This window comes from Schistocerca piceifrons, chromosome 8 (assembly GCF_021461385.2).
Source record: "Schistocerca piceifrons isolate TAMUIC-IGC-003096 chromosome 8, iqSchPice1.1, whole genome shotgun sequence".
Lineage (NCBI taxonomy): Eukaryota > Metazoa > Arthropoda > Insecta > Orthoptera > Acrididae > Schistocerca > Schistocerca piceifrons.
In genome coordinates, this window is record NC_060145.1 from 32296631 (window position 1) to 32316366 (window position 19736).

Sequence of the window (19736 nt, forward strand, 5' to 3'; positions counted from 1 at the left end):
CTCGGCCATCAACAAGTGTCAGCATACGAATCATTCAACGAATGATTATCGATATGGGCCTGGGGAGCCGAAGGTCCTCTCGTGTACCCTTGATTACTGCACGAAACAAAGCTTTACGCCTCGCCTGGGCCCGTCAACGCCGATATTGGACTGTTAAGGACTGGAAACATGTTGCATGGGCGGACGAGTCCCGTTTCAAATTGTATCGAGCAGATACTGGTGTGGAGACAACCTCATGGATCCATGGACCCTGCATGTCAGAGGGGACTGTTGAAGCTGGTGGAGGCTCTGAAGCAGTGTGGGGCATGTGCAGTTGGCGTGATATGGTACCGCTCATCCATCTAGATACGACTCTGACAGGTGACACTGACGTAATCATCCTGTCTGCTCACCTGCATCCATTTATGTCCATTGTGCATTCCGACAGACTTGGGAATTCCAGCAGGACAAAGCGACACCCCACATGTCATGAATTGCTGACGAGTGGCTCCAGGAACACTCATTTGAGTTTAAACACTTCCGCTGGCCGCCAAACTCCACAGACATGAACATTATTGAGCGTATTTGGGATAACTTGCAAAATGCTGTTCAGAAGAGATCTCCACCGTCTCGCTGTCTTACTAGTTTATGGACAGCCCTGCAGCATTCATGGTATCAGTTCCCTCCAGCACTACTTCAGACATTAGTCGAGTCCATGCCACGTCGTGATGAGGCACTGCTGCGTGATAGCGCGGGCCCTATAAGATACTGGGCAGGTTTACCAGTTTAAGTGGCTCTTCAGTTTACTTCGCTGTGTCCTACTCCTAACTGCACTGAAAGGAGCGTCATCTAATATAACTTCTGTGCTTCCTTCACACAGTCAGCTGTTTCGGTAGCAGCCTTTCATGTACAGTGTATCCCTCAGCCATTGAGGGGAAGCCTACAGTTCTCGGTGCAGGTCGAGGATGTCACAGTCTAGTTAGTCTCAGAATCCTCAATGTCTCCAGCTGAAGACTTAGAACCAGAAGGTCCCAGTCAGTTATCGAGACAATGTTGCAGTTGTGAACTTCGTTGAAACTCCGTAGTTAGGGCAAGACTTCTCAACGTTCTGTGCTAGCTACTGTAATCAACTAAGTATAAGCTCGGTGCCCACACGACAGGCACCAACCATTTTCACTATCTTCAGTTGGTTGCACTTTTTTCCCAAAGTAGCTGCTGCAATACGTTGAATGACGCACCGGGGGTACCCACATGGAACACAAGATGATCTTTCCCGTCCCCGGCTACCATTTGCTTAAGGAGCGTCATCATTCGTTGTTAATTTTAACTACCACCGATTAACAAAGCCCTCCTTCTTTGCACATAATTCCCCCTGACACAAGAATCAGCCTTGCAGGTCGGGAGGATGGGGGGGGGGGGGGGGGGGGATGGTTGTCACAGTCACCCTCTAAATACAGCTTCTCGCCACTGAGACTTTTAACATGCCGCAGATATCTGCGAGATTAATAATAATTGCAGTGAAATATATAAAACGTTTTAATAAACGTTTGTTTCATTACAATAGCATTTATGAAGTTCTTTCATTAACTAATAATAATTTGTTCATATCAGCGAATGTACAGTGTTGTAGCAAAACATTAAAGAAATTACAATTCAGAAAAGAAATAGCCTCTGAAACGCGTACTTAGTACGAATATTGGAGAAATACAGTACGAAGCTAATTTAAAATCTATAATAGCAAAAGACATTCACAACTTTGATAATGTCATACTTTACATAACAAAACATAAGAGTGTGTACTCAAAGGTACCGGTGAATCACTAAGCACTACGATTGTTAACACACGTGTGTTAGCAATGGTTATACGAGGGTGTAAATAAAAGGAACGCTGTATTCGGAAAGTCAGGTTTCCGTTTTTTCGCACGAGAAACAAAGAAAAGTTACCTGTTAAACGGAGCTTCTCCGCTCTACAATCCCTTGCTGCTTTTGAGATTAGTCTCTTTCATGTTGCTTTATTCTCCGAAAGACAGCCGTCAAAATTTGGAATTTTATATACGAAACGTATAATCATATACACTAAAATTTGAGGCGAAGGCATTATCTCCGCGATCCCTAATCTAGAATTTGCACAAGCAAACAGCAGACGTTCAAACTGCTGAAGTGTGTCTCTCTAGCTCATTTTCACTTGCAGTGGAAGGCAGCACCTCAAGACTTGTGGCTTGTGTTATGAGTGTAACACTAAGTTTGCCAAGGTCTCCATCTCCCATGGAAAGGACCCGGAATATACCACAGATATACTACTCACAGTCAAGTGGACAAGAGGAGACAGAATCTATAGTTCCTGCAGGAGAGACAGCATCCATTCAGGGGCAATAATACTTAGCGTAGGTATCGCTGGTGCTCTCGATAATTCACTCAACGTTCCCATTTGGTTCAGCTTCCAGTCACTTAGCAGAAGCCACTGCAGTTTTGCTGCTGCTTACGAGGTACAGCTAGTTCATTCCGTGCCAGAACAGAATTCACAACAGAGCTACATTTTGACTTGTAGTATTTTTATTGAAGCACTGATCAAATGAATTTAGATGCAACGATTTTCTATAATTTCAGGAGGCATTACGCTAGAAGTATTACAAGTCCCTTAAAGTTATGGACGCATCAGTATCAGCAACGAATAGAAAGTTGCTGTGAATAGAAGTTTTCATAAAACAATATTTCAAGAGTTATTGCTGTGAATGCGTGTCTGCAACACGTAGCCAGTTGTTCTCAGTTTGCGCTGAGGCCAAGATACTTCGAAAATAGAAAAACTAAGAGACTTGCACAAAGTTAATTAATAGCAGAGGGAACAGACTCTCCATTGTTACATGTCACGGTATTGTTTCAGAGGTAACGAAAAAAGAATGCCAGATTTAGAACACACGATTTACAAGACTTGCAATGTTTTAAAGAAACTCGAAGTTTCTCGCGGACTTCTGAGATGCGTATAATAGTCTCCACAAGGAAACTTTTTTGAAATGCGGCAGAAAATCCGAAGAGATTCTGGCCATGTGTGAAACATACAAGTGGAAAGACACAATCAAAGCTTCGCTGCGCAGTAGCTCTCCTAATGTAACCAATGACCGTGCTGCTGAAGTGAAGTTACTAAGTACGCTGTTCCGAATCTCCTTCATCAAAGAAGGAACAGTAAATAGCCCAGATTTCGAGTTAAGAATAGCTGTGAATATGAGTAATTAGGAAGCAGACACACTTTGTGTATCGAAGCAACTTCAGTCACTTAACAAAGACGAGTCTTCTGGTCCATACAGTATACCCCTTTCGGGGTCTGGCGATAAAATGACTCCATCAGCAGTCATATATAACTGCTCACTTGAAAAATACGTACCTAAAGTCTGGAAGGTTGCACAGGATACACCAATACACAATAAAAAAAATGGAAGTAATTCTCTGAATTATGTGCTCTTACATTACGTTGGTGCGCAAGTTCATATCGCTTTTGTTTTGCCTCTTAGTAATCCTGTTGGAATGGGTTTATTTATCGATTGTCATTTTTATTGTACTTCACTGATGCTGTTTGTGTTTTCATATTGTCATTTTGTCATTTGGAAATAGTCAGTGGACCCTAGAAAACCGAGTGCCAGTCGGAGAAATCTGAACATTTTCTTCATATTGTTCTGTCTGAGTTTAGTAGTGGTATGACAGCAGTGAAGGCAGCTACAGACATTTGCAGCGTCTATGGGGATAGTGCCAGTGAACAGAGCACGGCAAGAAAACGGTTTTCTCGTTTTAAAGAGGACCGTTTTGACGTTAATTACTCTCGATGTTCAGGAAAATTTTCGAGGTTTGCTGAAGATCGTTTAAATCCACTAACCTACAAAGATCCACATCATGTACTAGAGAACTGGCAGATGTGATGAACTTTGATCATTCCACCATCGGGTGACATTTACATGAAATGGGAATGGCGTATATGTGCCGCATGCTGTAAGCCAAAATCACAAAAATCAGAAGATGGCCATACGTACATCTCTGCTTGTTCGTCATCAATTAACTCGTAAACAACACCTACCACTGCTATCCTCTATCGTCGTTACTAGTGTCGAGAAGTGCTGTCTTTATGCTAACATAAGGAAAAGAAAAAAAAATGGTTGAGTCCAAGCAAAAGCAGCAAATTCCGTGTGCATCCACAAAAGATGAAGTTAAGCATCTGGTGGAACAGCGGGGGATGGTAAACGAATTGTTTCCCCGAGATCTAACCATCACTGCTGACCTTTATTGTCAAGAACCTAGGCATCTTGCAGACCCTGTCCAAAGAAACCGCCTCTTGAATGCCCTGTCCAAGGAAACCATCAGAAAAACTGCATGAAGTGATGCTACTCCATCATCATGCCCGCTCGCATTCTCCTAGACTGACACAAAAAGGAACATTATATAGGTTTCGAGAGTCATTCCATACCCTCTTTTTTCACCTGATCTAGTGCCCTCACATGTTCACCTTTTCCGCTCTATACCGAACAAACTTTAAGGAACTTCCTTTTCGGATGCAGATGCACTTCTAAATTGACCCGAACAATCCTTCGCCTCAAAACCACGCTATTTCTACAGTCGCGGAGTCAGAAAGCTTCCCCCGCGTTGGCAGACTATTGTAAATACATCGCATGGCTCTGAAGTATCGTCCCAGTTGTACGACTGGATTAGGATTTTGAGTCAGGTGGCTATAATTCTCAGTGTCTTACTGAAGACTTGACGTGAAAGAGAAGTGAAATTTGGCCTTCGCCAAGGAAGTGGTATACACCCATCACTGGTCCAGGTTGACATAAATGATTTGGGAGACAATCTAATCAATATTCTTATATTGTTTGCAGATGATGCCGTTGTTTAGTTCCTAGGAAAGTCATCAAAAGAGCAAACCAAGTGCAAAATGATTTAATCTGGATATACGTGTGGCGTGAAAGTGGCAACTGACGCCAAAGAATAAAACGTGTGAAGTCTTCCACATGAGTAGTAATAAAGTCGTTAAAATTACGCTGCACCACTCTCAGAAACTTATATGTTGACGGTTCAACCAAATACCTACGTATCACACGAATACCTTAAATTGGAACACTCAAATAGAAAATTTTACGTGGAGGATGAACGACGGACTGTGCATTATTGATAGAATACTTAGAATATGAAAAAAACTCTACCTGAAAGTGCCTACCGTATGCTTGTCCGTCCTATTATGGCGTGTTGCTGAGCGGTAAGTTTTTAAGAGTTAGGGTTGAAAGAGGACATTGAAAATAGAGCATTATCGCAAAGTAGTGGAGAGAGTGTCACGAATATGATACGCGAAATGAGGTGGCAATCATTAAATCGTATGTGTTGTCACACCGAGCTTTTTTCACGAAATTTCAATCACCATATTTCTGCTCCGAATACAAAAATAATTTGTTGCCCGCCAGATACATAGGGAGAAATTATCACCAAAATAAAATAAGCGAAATCACATCCCGCGTGACAAGATTTAGGTGTTCGTTTTTCCCATGCGATATTCGGAAGTGGAATTGTCGAGAAATATTCTAAAAGTGTTTCTATGAACCCTCTTCCAAGCACTTAAGTGTGATTTACAGAGTAGTCATATAGATGCAGATGAACTGCCAACGAAATGGGTTCACCTCCTCGGCAGTTGCGGGCCCACTAACTTTCATCAAAGGTCCCAACGGCTGACAATTTGCGGTGAAACTTGCAGACTACACGCGGTGCCTAATGAGGGACGTGAGAGGAACTTGCCGCTCCCGGAGAGAGGTAGGTAGCGAAATGTTCGCTGCGCATGCACTCCCCTGAGAAGGCAATGGACTAGGTACTGCTAATGTGGAACGTTCCACACCGCTTTATGAATTAATGCCTTGTGACCTGATGTTTAAGAAATTATCCTCGGACAGTTCACGCATCTCAGACTGTTGACCGAGGGATGTTTCTTCATTTTCATCACCATTATCATCATCACAATCATCTTGACGTTCCTTAGTCCTAGGAGGACTGCTGTGATCTAAAAGGTAAGTTTCCCGTCCAGCAGCTAATAGAATCGAATACACATCCCGCAGACGGGGAGGTTTTCCGAGTACAGCAGTATTGCAAGGAGCCCCTTCAGGAATAGCTTCGCGGCCGGCAGCACTCCCCAAGTTCACAGACCCCGTTTGCGTATCTTCACTTACTCGTGTACGTTTATTTTTGCAAGAACTGGTCCTATCTTTTTATCTGATGTAACAGATAAGTTTTGTGAACTCTATTATTACACTGGAAATTAAATGACATCGAATCTATCGTCAGAATTTGTTCTCAAAATATTTTATAGAATTGTGTTTCCATAACAGTTTCTGAAAGTGGAACAGTTCTTGGTGAAAGTGTGTGGTGTTATTGTTAAGACGAATTAGGAGACTACTCATGATGCAGTGTTGTTTCTTTTAAAAACGCCTTTGAAGACAACGTTCATTTTGGACAACAGAACTGAATTGGTTGCCTGTGTTACCACAGGAAGAAACAGATGGAGACAAATGGAGACGAATATACATACCAGAACTGTAAACAGCTGGTCGGGGTGCTGTCCATCTCAGCAACTTAAATTAGAGGAGATTATTTCCGGATGTAATATTCGAGTAGTCGGCATTTGGTCTCTAGAATACTGACAACACTCTGAGATCACAATTTCAGTTCTACGCTCAACACTAAACTTTGGACTGCTCTTTCTTCTCTCTCTCTCTTTCTCTCTCTCTCTCTCTCTCTTCTTATATCTCTCTCCCCCCTCTCTTTTTCTGTCTGTCTTTCTCTCTGTCCCTCTCTCGCTGTCTCAACTACACGCACGCAAGCGCGCGCACACACACACGCACACATACACACACACACACACACGTGCTCGTACACACAGAGGATAAACATTCTAAACATCATTAACGTTTGAAAATAACACGGTAGGTAGTAAATGAACAACGTGCGGCTATTACAGTAGCGCACGAGTTGGGAGAGAAACTTTACTTCTTGTGTTAAATAAAAACAAAAACCTTGGAACGCGTGTAATATAGTTAAACCAGCAGTAGTGCATAAAATAATTTTCGTAACACGTATTATACAACATAAACAATACGTCAGTTCTCAACAACTGGTAAATAACACGCCGAAAACGATGTATGATGTAGTCACCTAGCATCTAAAAAAAAGGAGGAAAGTGCGACGAAAAATTTTTTTGGGGTTATTTGGCAAATACAAGTTACAGATAGCAGCCTTCATTGAAAAGAACCAGCAAAACAGTAACTCCTAGTTCTGTGTAAGGTAAATATAGCAGTAAATACAGTAATCGTATTTTCCAAAATAGTACTGAGGGTCTAATGTTCGAATATAGGTCAGTCATTTAATGTGTGTCACAGTTTGGCCCTTTGTGTATACTAAAGTCAAATTATCACTCCTGAATATTAGAAACAGTTTTATCTTCCAAGGTTAATAGTAAGAAATACATCGAAGATAATATATAAATCGTACAAACATCTATAGTTTAAAGAGAAATAAATGAATTGTTTGTTGCATAAGATTTTCTCCAAATGAGGTTTCTTCGTAACTTCTGCTTTCCAATGTTGTACAGACTGCTGTTCGGCGCTTCGTCTTCACTGCAGTAACTGTTATTGCGCTCTCATCTCTGCCATCTTAAATGCCTGCCTCTCCGCAACACCCAAGCGTAGGTCTTGGGAAGGCTGCCTCATTCACAGTATTCATCATTAGCAGAGCTTCATATACTTATCATGTACAGAGTGAATAACAACTCTACAGACATTCTTTCATAAGGTGCCCAGGATTGTCTGCTGAAGAACGAGCCCACTGACTGTAATGACTCGTTATAAAGAAAGTCATTAGACAGGGAGCACAAACTCGAATGGTGGGGAAAAAAATGTCGTTTCCTGTAGGAGGGACCATCCCGGCATCTGCCTTGAGGAATTTACTGAAACTGTGTAATAAAACCTAAATCTGGATGACAGAACGCGGATCTGAGGCGCTGCCGTCCCATTTGCACGTCCATTCCCTTGTCCGCAGCTCGTGGTCTAGTGGCTTCCGTTGCTGCCTCTGGATCACGAGGTCCCAGGTTCGATTCCCGGCCGGGTTGGGGATTTTCTCTGCCCGGGGAATGGGTGTTTCTGTTGTCCTCATCATTTCTTCATCATCGTCATTCGTGACCGTGGCTAAACTAGACTGCGAAAAAAACTGGACTGCATAAAAACAGGGAATTTTATACGGGCTCTGATGATAGCGCAGTTGAGCGTCCCCCAAACCCAACATCATCGTCCAGTGCCTTATCCAGCTCCACCTGATTTTGTGGGCTCTTTACAGGATAATTCATTTCAGTTACTAAACCACTCACCACAAAGAATACCTGCTTGTAATTACGGAACAGGTGATGTGTGTGGAAAACTGATCAATGAGAATACTTGCTATTGACGACACAGTTAAACGGTCGGCCGCTACTGAATAATCACTCACAACTGTGTCTTTTACGTCGTCTTCTAAACGGTGGTCCACCATTACAAAGAGTTCTCCTAAAAATTACAGGTGTCTCATCTGATACTGGTTTGTGGGATTTTCTCCTATTAATGAGAGACTTAGGATACACAGAAAACACGGGTTTGCACTTTCCACCTACGAAACCGACAAGTGGGAAGAAAACTGAAATATATTTGGAATGCATAGAGCTGTTTATTTTACACACCAGTTCCTTGAAACTACCCGAGAGAGGTTACTCAGTCACCGGCGGCCTTGCCTTAATACTAAATGTAAGGTGTCAGCCCGAAACAACATCATCCGGAACTTGCTGGTAGCAACTGGGATGCCCAGCACGAGATGCTCCTCACTTCTGCTGTGACACTCCCTTTCTCGGTTGGTGAATATGCCTGCCCAGTGTGGTGTAAATCCGCTCGCATGAAAGAGCCCTGGAGGACTTTAGATCAAATAAGGCAAAAGCAACAGTTAAATTCCATCGGAATTTCTCAACTCATTAGGGGAAGTGGCAACAAAACGACTATTCAAATTGGTAGAATCTATGAGACAGGTGAAGTATCATCAGACTTTCAGAAAAATATCATCCATACAATTATAGAGACAGCAAAGGCAGAAAGGTATGGAAACTATTGAACAATCAGCTTAACAGCTCATTCATACAAACTGATGACAAAAATAGTGTACAGTAGAATGGAAGAGAAAATTAAGAATGTGTTAGATGACAATCAGTTTAGCTTTAGGAAAGGTAAAGGCACCAGAGGCGGTTCTGACGTTGCACTTGAAAATGCAAGCTTGACTGAAGAAAACATAATACTCGTTCATGGCATTTGTCGAGCTGGAAAAACTGTGCGAGTGTAAAATGGTGCAAATTGTTCGAAATTTTTGGAATAATAAAAGTAAGCTATATGGAAAGGTCAGTAACACAAATACACAATATGTACAAGAGGCAAGAGCAAACAATTAAGGTGGAGGACCAGGAACGAAGTGCTCTGATTAAAATGGGTGTAGGGCAGGGATGTAGCCTTTGGCCCCTGGTGTTCGTCCCTAAAGAAGTTATATGAAAAAGGAAGTATCACGAGTGTGATTAAAATTCAATGATAAGATTCTGCAACCTCCCCCTCACTTATCTACCTTAATGACAGTGAAAAATTAAACCGCGTGTACCTAATGAAAATTTGGGAAAAGCAATCGTCACCCAAGTTAATTTGTTGGTAAAGAGGGAGGAAAGGGTTACATCTAAATGAATGGAAAAATGCAAATGAAACTGGAGGAATTTAATTTTGAAAAGGGGTAAAGTTAATAAAGAAAGTAAATGTGTGGCCGTTACGTTAACAATTAACTAGCGGTAATTAGATATTTGAGATTTGAGGGAAATTACGGTCGCCAGTCCTAAGGGCAATTACTATAGTAACTGAAAAAGAATGGTTATTACACATATAATCAGCACTAGAAGCGTGGCAACTGAAGGTTGACACGTGTAGTGTGAAAACTGAAAGTTTGTCAGAAGTAATAAATTTCGCTGCACTCTGACTTAATTTAGCAAAAGAATTAACAAAAGCGGAAAATCGAAAGTTAATTTAGTGAATAAAGATAATAGTGAGCTTTCTTTCTGAAGCACATCGAAATTCAGCAAGATACGGTTAGTCTTGGACTACCTCAACAATCATTTCAAAAGCTACTTGAATCTCCGCAATTTAGAAATAAGAGCTTTAACTTTGAACTTGAATTAAATGATTCTGAACAATTAACAATAGTAAAATTTAGTACGTACCAAGCTGAGCTGCAGTAACAGGTAAGCTAAAATACGGTAACAAAACTCCCACTCTTAATTTGTGCTTGTGTAATCTAAATATTGTAGCCAGCTATGAATACCTTAACTGAACTTTGAAATTAAAGCGGTGAAATCGAATTATGCTGGCGCTTGAATTTCAACGACACTCGGGTTCATCCCGGAAAAGGAAGGGACCCCGCTTGGTAATGCAATTGGGACAATGAGCAACAAAGGTTCATGCTACGTTGCTGTAATTTTGTGATTTGAACAGTTTGAAAAGCTGAGGTCTGCCATACAGTTCTAAAACTTTACGTGCTTCCAGTCTTCCTTGTTGGTTCATTGATGGTTTGAAGCCGTCGATCGAGGAGGTGGCGACAGTCACTCATTGTCGGCCGTCGCTGTTGCAGAAGCTGGATGTTGGCGCGCCTTCTTCTCGACACGGTCACCAGGCGAAACGGGCTCTTGATGTGCACCAGCTAATGCTTCCCGTCCGCGACACCGTGTCAGAAACTATCATAGCAAGTCGAGCGCAATTACATGCTGCCCAACCCCGAAAGCGCGGCAACTCGCGGGAGCGTCACACAACACACCTGCTTCACTGTACAACCCCAACCAGACTCCCTCTCTGCCCGCGCTCCACGCGGCAGAGTGAACACTACCAAAGATCCTAAACACTTTGGTTCTCCACACGACCTATGGATGTATTCGTTCGACAGCATAGTTTTCCCTAGGCCAGACCCAGCGTATAAATACAAATAATATTCACAAAACAAACCAATTATACATCGACATAAATGCATATATATACAAATAGTAAAACAATTACAATATACAAAGACACAGAAATGTTATACCTTCAGGTAACAAAATAAGGAAAAAAAATTGCAGTGCAATAGATGGAAATAGGAGGATACGCATTTCCGGCGTTACAATTAGCTGACAGCATTGCTATTATGAGTGGAGTGAAGAAGGATTACAAGATGTACGGACTGAAATGAAAAATCTAATGAGTACACAATACTAACTGAGTAAGACTAAAGTAATGAGATCTTTGTTGATCCATTGTGGATACAGGACACGGCTGGTTAAATGTTTATCAAGAAAAATTGTCTAACAGCAGTATGTTTTGAGAAGTTGCTTTAGTTAGACAACCAGTTTCGGCATCTCAATATGCTATCTTCAGGCGCCATATGCACTTCATTTCTAGAAAATCGAACGTCTATACAAGGCTGTTTGGCGATTTTCCGTGGTAAAAAAGTAATCAGAAGTAGCAGACATGAGAACAGCGAGAATGCGTCAGAATTGGTGATCACGCAGTAGATGAAATTAAGAAATTCTACTGCCTAGACAGTCAAATGACCCATGAAGGACGTTGCAAGGAGGGCAAAAAAAGCAGACTATCACTGGCAAAAGTGGGATTCCTGGCCAAGAGAGGTCTACTAGTATTGAACGCAGGCCTTAATCAGAGGAAGACATATCTGAGAGAGTAGGTTTGGAGCACAGCATTGTATGGACTGTGGGTATAGGTAGGCCTATGTGGCCGTGCGGTTCTAGGCGCTTCAGTCTGAAACCGTGTGACCGCTACGGTCGCAGGCTCGAATCCTGCCTCGAGCATGAATGTGTGTGATGTCCTTAGGTTAGTTAGGTTTCAGTAGTTCTAAGTTCTAGAGGATTGATGACCACAGATGTTAAGTCTAATAGTGCTCAGTGCCATTTGAACCATTTGAACTGTGGGAAAACTGGAACGTAGGATGTGGTGCTTCAGAAGAACTTTGAACATTAGCTGAACTAAAAAGGTAAGGTATGAGAAGGTTATCCAGACAATCGGCAAGGAAAATTATACATGTAAAGCACTGCCAAGAAGAAGGGATTAGGTAAAAGGATGCCTTTTAAGACATCGGGGAATAGCTTCCATGGTACTGGGGGCAGGTATAGAGCCTCAAAACTATAGGAGAAGACAGAGATTGAAATACATCCAGCAAATAATTGAAGACACAGGGTGTAAGTGCTACTCTTGAGCAATTAGTGGCAGCCAGCATCGAATCAGACAGAAGACTGATGACTAAAAGAAACAGAAACTAAGAAAGGTGGAGGTAGCCTTCCATGAACCTGAAAGGCTACCTACTGAACGCCTGAACTGAAGTCGTGTTGATAAATCGCACATAATGAAAGGCATTGCTCATCGTGACAGACGCTAGAAAACAGCCGCTAGACTCACTGTGTAGACATAATCCAGCGAGATATAGGTTGAAGCTTTTTACAGTCAACATCTGCACTAAATATGTCTTCAAGGAAGCCAGAGAAATTCTGGGCCCACCCAAATGTCATCTCTAAGCAATGATAAAGCAAGCAGAGCACTTACCAACCGGATACAGACTGGAACACATGGATAGCAAAGAAGAAGCTACGAACAGGCGTTGGAAAATCTAAAGGCAACCTGAAGAAATGCGGATACTTATAAGGACCAATACTGTGTGAATTCGGGGAGGTACAGACAGCACAACACATGTAATACATTACATTTCCTACCAAAACGGGCCTATTCGTTTTTATCTTTAGTGTCAATAGTTTCCGCGTTGAAGTGAATGGAAAACATATAAAATTAATGTTTACTGATAAATGAAGATATATTAAATGCTTGTGTCACATCCAAGTGCTGTAGAACTGCATGAATGGACAAACAGTGTTCTGCCGGTGTGACGGGCTGGAGGAGGGGGAAGGGCAAGAGATGGAGGGTAGACGTGTGAGGAAATACAGGTTGCAGGATTGTGGTCACGCACATACAGTTTTTGTAGGAAATGTACTTGGAAATAATTTTCTTCAGAAGCATCATTTTCCGAGGTACTAAGGAAAACAGGAAAAGATAAAAAGTTACCTTTAAACGTGTGCTGCACCACCCCCCTTTCCCAACACAGACACACGCACACACACACACACACACACACACACACACACACACATATATATATATATATATATATATATATATATATATATATATATATATATGTGTGTGTGTGTGTGTGTGTGTGTGTGTGTGTGTGTGTTCATGCTCACGCCGCACCGGTCGAGAAATTTAGTCTGTTTCTGACAATCCTGCAAACCACTACACTATGGTACACAAAACAGGTCAGAACGCTGTTGCAGAGGCAACGGAAAAAGCATGTGAAGTTCAGAAGAACGCGAAATCCCGAAGATTGGCTCAAATATACAGACGCGTGAAATTTGGCACTGACTTCAATGCGAGATGCCTTTAATAAGTTCCACAACGAAACATTGTCTCGAAATTTGGTAGAAAATCAGAAGAAATTCTGGTCGTATGTAAAGTACACAAGCGGCAAGACGCAGTCAATACCTTCGCTGCGCAGTGCCGATGGTACTGTTACTGAGTTATTGAACGCAGTTTTCCGAAATTCCTTCACCAGGGAAGACGAATGGTATATTCCAGAATTTGAAACACGAACGGCTGCTAGCATGAGTTTCCTAGAAGTAGATACCTTAGGGGTTGCGAAGCAACTCAAATCGCTTGATCCGGGCAAGTCTTCAGGTCCAGATTGTATACCGATTAGGTTCCTTTCAGATTACGCTGATACAATGGCTCCCTACTTAGCAATCATATACAACCGCTCGCTCACCGATAGATCTGTACCTACAGATTGGAAAATTGCGCAGGTCGCACCAGTGTTTAAGAAGGGTAGTAGGAGTCTTCCATCGAACTACAGACCTATATCATTGACGTCGTTTTGCAGTAGGGTTTTGGAGCATATACTGTATTCAAACATTATGAATCACCTCGAAGGGAAGAATCTATTGATACGTAATCAGCATGGTTTCAGAAAACATCGTTCTTGTGCAACGCCGCTAGCTCTTTATTCGCACGAACTAATGGCCGCTATCGACAGAGGATCTCAAGTTGATTCCGTATTTCTAGATTTCCGGAAAGCTTTTGACACCGTTCCTCACAAGCGACTTCTAATCAAGCTGCGGCCCTATGGGGTATCGTCTCAGTTGTGCGACTGTATTCGTGATTTCCTGTCAGGAAGGTCGCAGTTCGTAGTAATAGACGGCAAATCATCGAGTAAAACTGAAGTGATATCAGGTGTTCCCCAGGGAAGCGTCCTGGGACCTCTGCTGTTCCTGATCTATATAAATGACCTGGGCGACAATCTGAGCAGTTCTCTTAGGTTGTTCGCAGATTATGCTGTAATGTACCGTCTAGTAAGGTCATCCGAAGACCAGTATCAGTTGCAAAGCGATTTAGAAAAGATTGCTGTATGGTGTGGTAGGTGGCAGTTGACGCTCAATAACGAAAAGTGTGAGGTGATCCACATGAGTTCCAAAAGAAATCCGTTGGAATTCGATCACTCGATAAATAGTACAGTTCTCAAGGCTGTCAGTTCAACTAAGTACCTGGGTGTTAAAATTACGAACAACTTCAGTTGGAAAGACCACATAGATAATATTGTGGGGAAGGCGAGCCAAAGGTTGCGTTTCATTGGCAGGACACTTTGAAGATGCAACAAGTCCACTACAGAGACAGCTTACACTACACTCGTTCGTCCTCTGTTAGAATATTGCTGCGCGGTGTGGGATCCTTACCATGTGGGATTGACGGAGGACCTCGAAAGAGTGCAAAAAATGGCAGCTCGTTTTGTATTATCACGTAATAGGGGAGAGAGTGTGGCAGATATGATACGCGAGTTGGGATGGAAGTCATTAAAGCAAATACGTTTTTCGTCTATTTACGAAAGTTCAGTCACCAACATTCTCTTCCGAAAGCGAAAATATTTTGTTGAGCCCAACCTACATAGGTAGGAATGATCATCAAAATAAAATAAGAGAAATCAGAGCTCGAACAGAAAGGTTTAGGTGTTCGTTTGCCGCGCGATGTTTGGGAGTGGAATGGTAGAGAGATAGTACGATTGTGGTTCGATGAACCCTCTGCCAAGCACTTAAATGTGAACTGCAGAGTAACCATGTGGATTTAGATGTAGAAAATTTGCTACTGCACCAACTTTTTCCCGCAGTTATCCTTGGCGGACTGGACTTAAAGTGAAAAACACATTAATAATTCTCACAAACCGTGTTTAGTCTCGTCTTAAATGATGTAGGCTACCAAAATTTCTCTGTCAGACTTTGTAACTATCTGTAACAAAGTGGCAGAAATATGCTGCTGTCATCACTCAAACATATCTAATCACCATGACTAACAATGAAAGACACATTCTGGAACATGGCGATTAGACATATTTGAGTTATGGCATCGGTACATTTCGGCCACTTTGTGAGAATTAGTTACGCAGACTGTCTGTGAACTTTGTCGCATGAAGACGAGTATTTAGAACGAAAACTGTTGTCCAGTAACAAACGTACCCGAAATACAGCTGTGGTGGATTTTGTTAACATTTAAAAAATTCACTTTTGGAAACACAGAATCATCGAAATTGTGAACCTCTGTATTGTGTTTTTTGCTTTATATAATGTGTAATTTACGTATTACTTCTAAATAAAAACAAATACACTATCGGAGAAAAATTATACCACCCTTGTAGAGGTTTCCGAGTAATTCAGGATCTATTGTTGCAATAGTGTATAGGGAGTAAACTAAAAAAAACTAAACTCCTCCCGAACAGGCCATGAAGGACCAAAGGTACCGACCGGCCGCCGTGTCATCCTCAGGCCACAGGCGTCACTGGATGCGGATATGGAAGGGCATGTGGTCAGCACACCGCTCTCCCGGACGTATGTCAGTTTCGTAGACCGGAACCGCTGCTTCTCAATCAAGTAGCTCCTCAGTTTGCTCACAAGGTCTGAGAGCACCCCGCTTGCCAACAGCGCTAAGCAGACCGGATGGTCACCCATCCAAGTGCTAGCCCAGCCCGACAGCGCTTAAGTTCTGTGATCTGACGGGAACCGGTGTGACCACTGCGGCAAGGCCGTTGGCGTATAGAGAGTAAATGAGATAATTACATTTACAGATGTGCAACACAAGAGGTTCTCAGATACCACGTATCGACACTTGCTGAAACGCCCATACCAGTACGTTGTGCAGCCTCCAAGAACAGCAGAGTAGACACTGACTCTGGCATCCTGTCGATTGTACAGATGGCGACTGCTGGTCCTGGAATATGTCAAGCTGCGCCTGTTCGACCTGCAAGAGTTGTTGGTTGATGAGTCGCACGACTCAATTCTCGTCTCTTCATGTCCCACAAGTGCTGTAATGGAGACTGGACATAGTGCTTGGCCAGGGAGGTTGCTGCACGTCTTGCAGAACATGATGAGTCTTAGGCGAGGTGTGTGAACAAGTCTTATCAAGTTGTCGAGTTGGAACAAAACATTACCTTCCTGCTACAATAAGCAGAGACAAAATAGGATCTAAATCTTCATTAGAAGAAGCAAGGCCGTTAATGGAAGAGGCCTTATCCACACCATTTGATACAATTGAAATTCCACCTATCTCTCCTTCTGAAATTAGGAATATAATAAACTCCCTCAAGAATAAAAGCTCACATGGAATTGATGGCATTTTCAGTAGGATAATAAAAGCTTGTTCCCAAGAAATAGGTGGGATTCTTAGCCACATATGTAATAGATCTCTGAAGCAGGGTATTTTCCCAGGTAGACTGAAGTATGCCATTGTTAAACTACTGAATAAAAAAGGGGATACGTCTGATGTCAAAAACTACCACACAAACTCTCTTCTGACTGCCTTATCCAAAATTATTTAAAAGTAATCCATTGTACAGTTGCTTCACACCTTTGTAAAAATAAAGTTTTAACAAAATGCCAGTTCGGTTTCCAGAAGGGTTTTTCAACGGAAAATGCTATATATACTTTCACTAATGAAATATTAAATGCTCTGAATAACCGGAAGTCACCCGTTGGGATTTTTTGTGTTCTATCAAAGGCTTTTGATTATGTAAATCATGGAATACTTATAGACACGCTCAAGTACTCTGGTATGAATGGGACAGTGCTCAAATGTTTTAAATCATATCTAACTGGAAGAGTGCAGAAATTTAAAATAAGCAGTTCACATAATATGCAAAAAAACTGTTGATGTCTCAAACTGGGGAACAATCAAGAAAGGTTCGGTCTCGGGTCCTCTGCTGTTCTTAATATATATTAATGACTTGCCATTCCATATACACGAAGATGCAAAGCTGGTACTTTTTGCCAATGATACAAGTATAGCTATCACACCCGACAGTCAATAATTAACTGATGAAATTGTAAACGATGCTTTTCAGAAAATCATTAAGTGGTTCTCTGCAAATGGGCTCTCAGTAAACTTTGACAAAACACAGTACATACAGCTCCACATAGTAAATGGAATGACACCATTAATAAGTATAGACTTCAATCAGAAATCGGTAGCTAAGGTAGAATATTCAAAATTTCTAGGTGTATGCATTGATGAGGGCTTGAACTGGAAAAATCACACTGAGGATCTGCTGAAACGTTTGAGTTCAGCTTCTTATGCTATTAGGGTCATTGCAAATTTTGGAGATATACATCTGAGTAAATTAGCTTACCGCGCCTATTTTCATTCTCTGCTTTCGTATGGCATCATATTCTGGGGTAACTCATCATTGAGTAAAAGAGAGTTCATTGCACAAAGGCGTGTAATCAGAATAATTGCTGGAGCTCATTCAAGATCATCCTGCAGACACTTATTTAAAGAGCTTGGGATCTTCACTGTAGCCTCCAAATACGTATATTCACTTATGAAATTTGCTATTAACAATCCGAACGAATTCAAAAGTAATAGCAGTGTACATGGCTACAACACTAGGAGAAAGGATGATCTTCACTACTCAAGGTTAAATCTAACTTTGGCTCAGAAGGGGGTAAATTATGCTGCCACAAAAGTCTCTTATCACTTACCTAATAGCATCAAAAGTCTGACAGATACCCATATAGCGTTTAAAAGGAAATTCAAAGAATTTGTTAATGGCAACTCCTTCTACTCATTAGATGAATTTTTAGATATAGTAAGTGGGTAATCTCCCCAACCCCCACAATAAAATTAAAAATATTAAGTGTCATGTAATATTTAGTGTAATGTAATATCTTGTATAGACACCTTTTATTAAACTGACACGTTCCACATCATTACGAAGTGTCGTATTCATGATCTATGGAACAAGTACTAATCTAATCTAATCTAACGGCAAAGGAACAAGCGTAACAGCATTCTTCTCTTACCGAGACCTGGTTAGCTCACCTTCAATAACACTAAGGGTGAACGAGAGTTGTAGCTTATAGCAAGCGAGACCATGAGGCCTGGGGTGGAGCCAGCGTGTTTCGGATGAATGCACTGTAAGAAATAGTGCTCACCAGGTCTACGTTGTACCCGCAAACGACCATCACTTGGGTGCAGGAAGAATCTACTTTCACTGCTGAAGACCACGGCGTACCATTTCGTCTTCCAAGTGATCCTCTGACGGCACCAGTTGAGCCGCGCACATCTGTGCTGAGGTGAAATTCTAGCTAGAGGTGAGCGTGCTCTTAGTCCCATTGATAATAACTGGTCCGCAACATTTCGAGTTGACTCGTCTGAGCTTACAAGTCCTCTTAGGTATGTTGTGGTAGCTGCACGATCTGCCACTGGTGTTCTGGCAATACGACGATCCTGGCGGGTGTTGCGCTGCGTGGAAGTCCAGAAACCCACCTGCGGGTGTGAGAATGTTCACGTGATACCAGCATCGTTCCGCAACTGACGTATCACTTGTGTGGCAATTCTCCGAAAGCAGCATCCTGTCATTCGGAGGGCCACAATTTGACCCTTTCGAACTCACTAATTTGGCTGCAGGAAGCATGAGTGGGGCTCCGTAGCTTGGTTCCTTCTTGCTTCACACATCTTCACCACACTGAGCCTTCGGGCTGTGAGCATCTCCTATTACGAGGCAGATAGACAGAGATGGCACTCTAGTAGTTATGCCACTACGTTGAAACAATTATAAGTACATCTCGTATCCCCCAGGTAGCATATGCCGTCACTGGATCAAAACCAACGTCCCTTTTCCAGGTGTTCTAATCTCTTTTTCGGCACTGCATATTGCAGTAGAGGGATGGTGTCTTCCGATCAATATTTTGACGCTCCAAGCTATGGATCATACAAGTCATCATACTTAATTTCGTCATCATATTATAAACCGGAATGTCTCCTTCACTCCATAGACAAACTACATATCCAGAACTGTGCAGTGCCTTCCGTCTAGAGTACAACTGACACGAAGTCTGAGGACGTAGAACTGGGTGGGTGTAAGCAGTCGGCTTTCCTGCACCGCCTTCATTTTGAGTCGTCTGGGTCCGCCCTAAACAGAGCGAGTAATCCCGAAGCCCGAGGTGGTGCGAGCGCCCGCAGGAAGCTGACGACCGCAAGAAAACAGGTCTCGTCGCCAACTTCCCAACTTGGGATCCGAGCAAAATCTCTCCAGGTGCAGCTGTAAGGCAGGCGGCGTTGTCC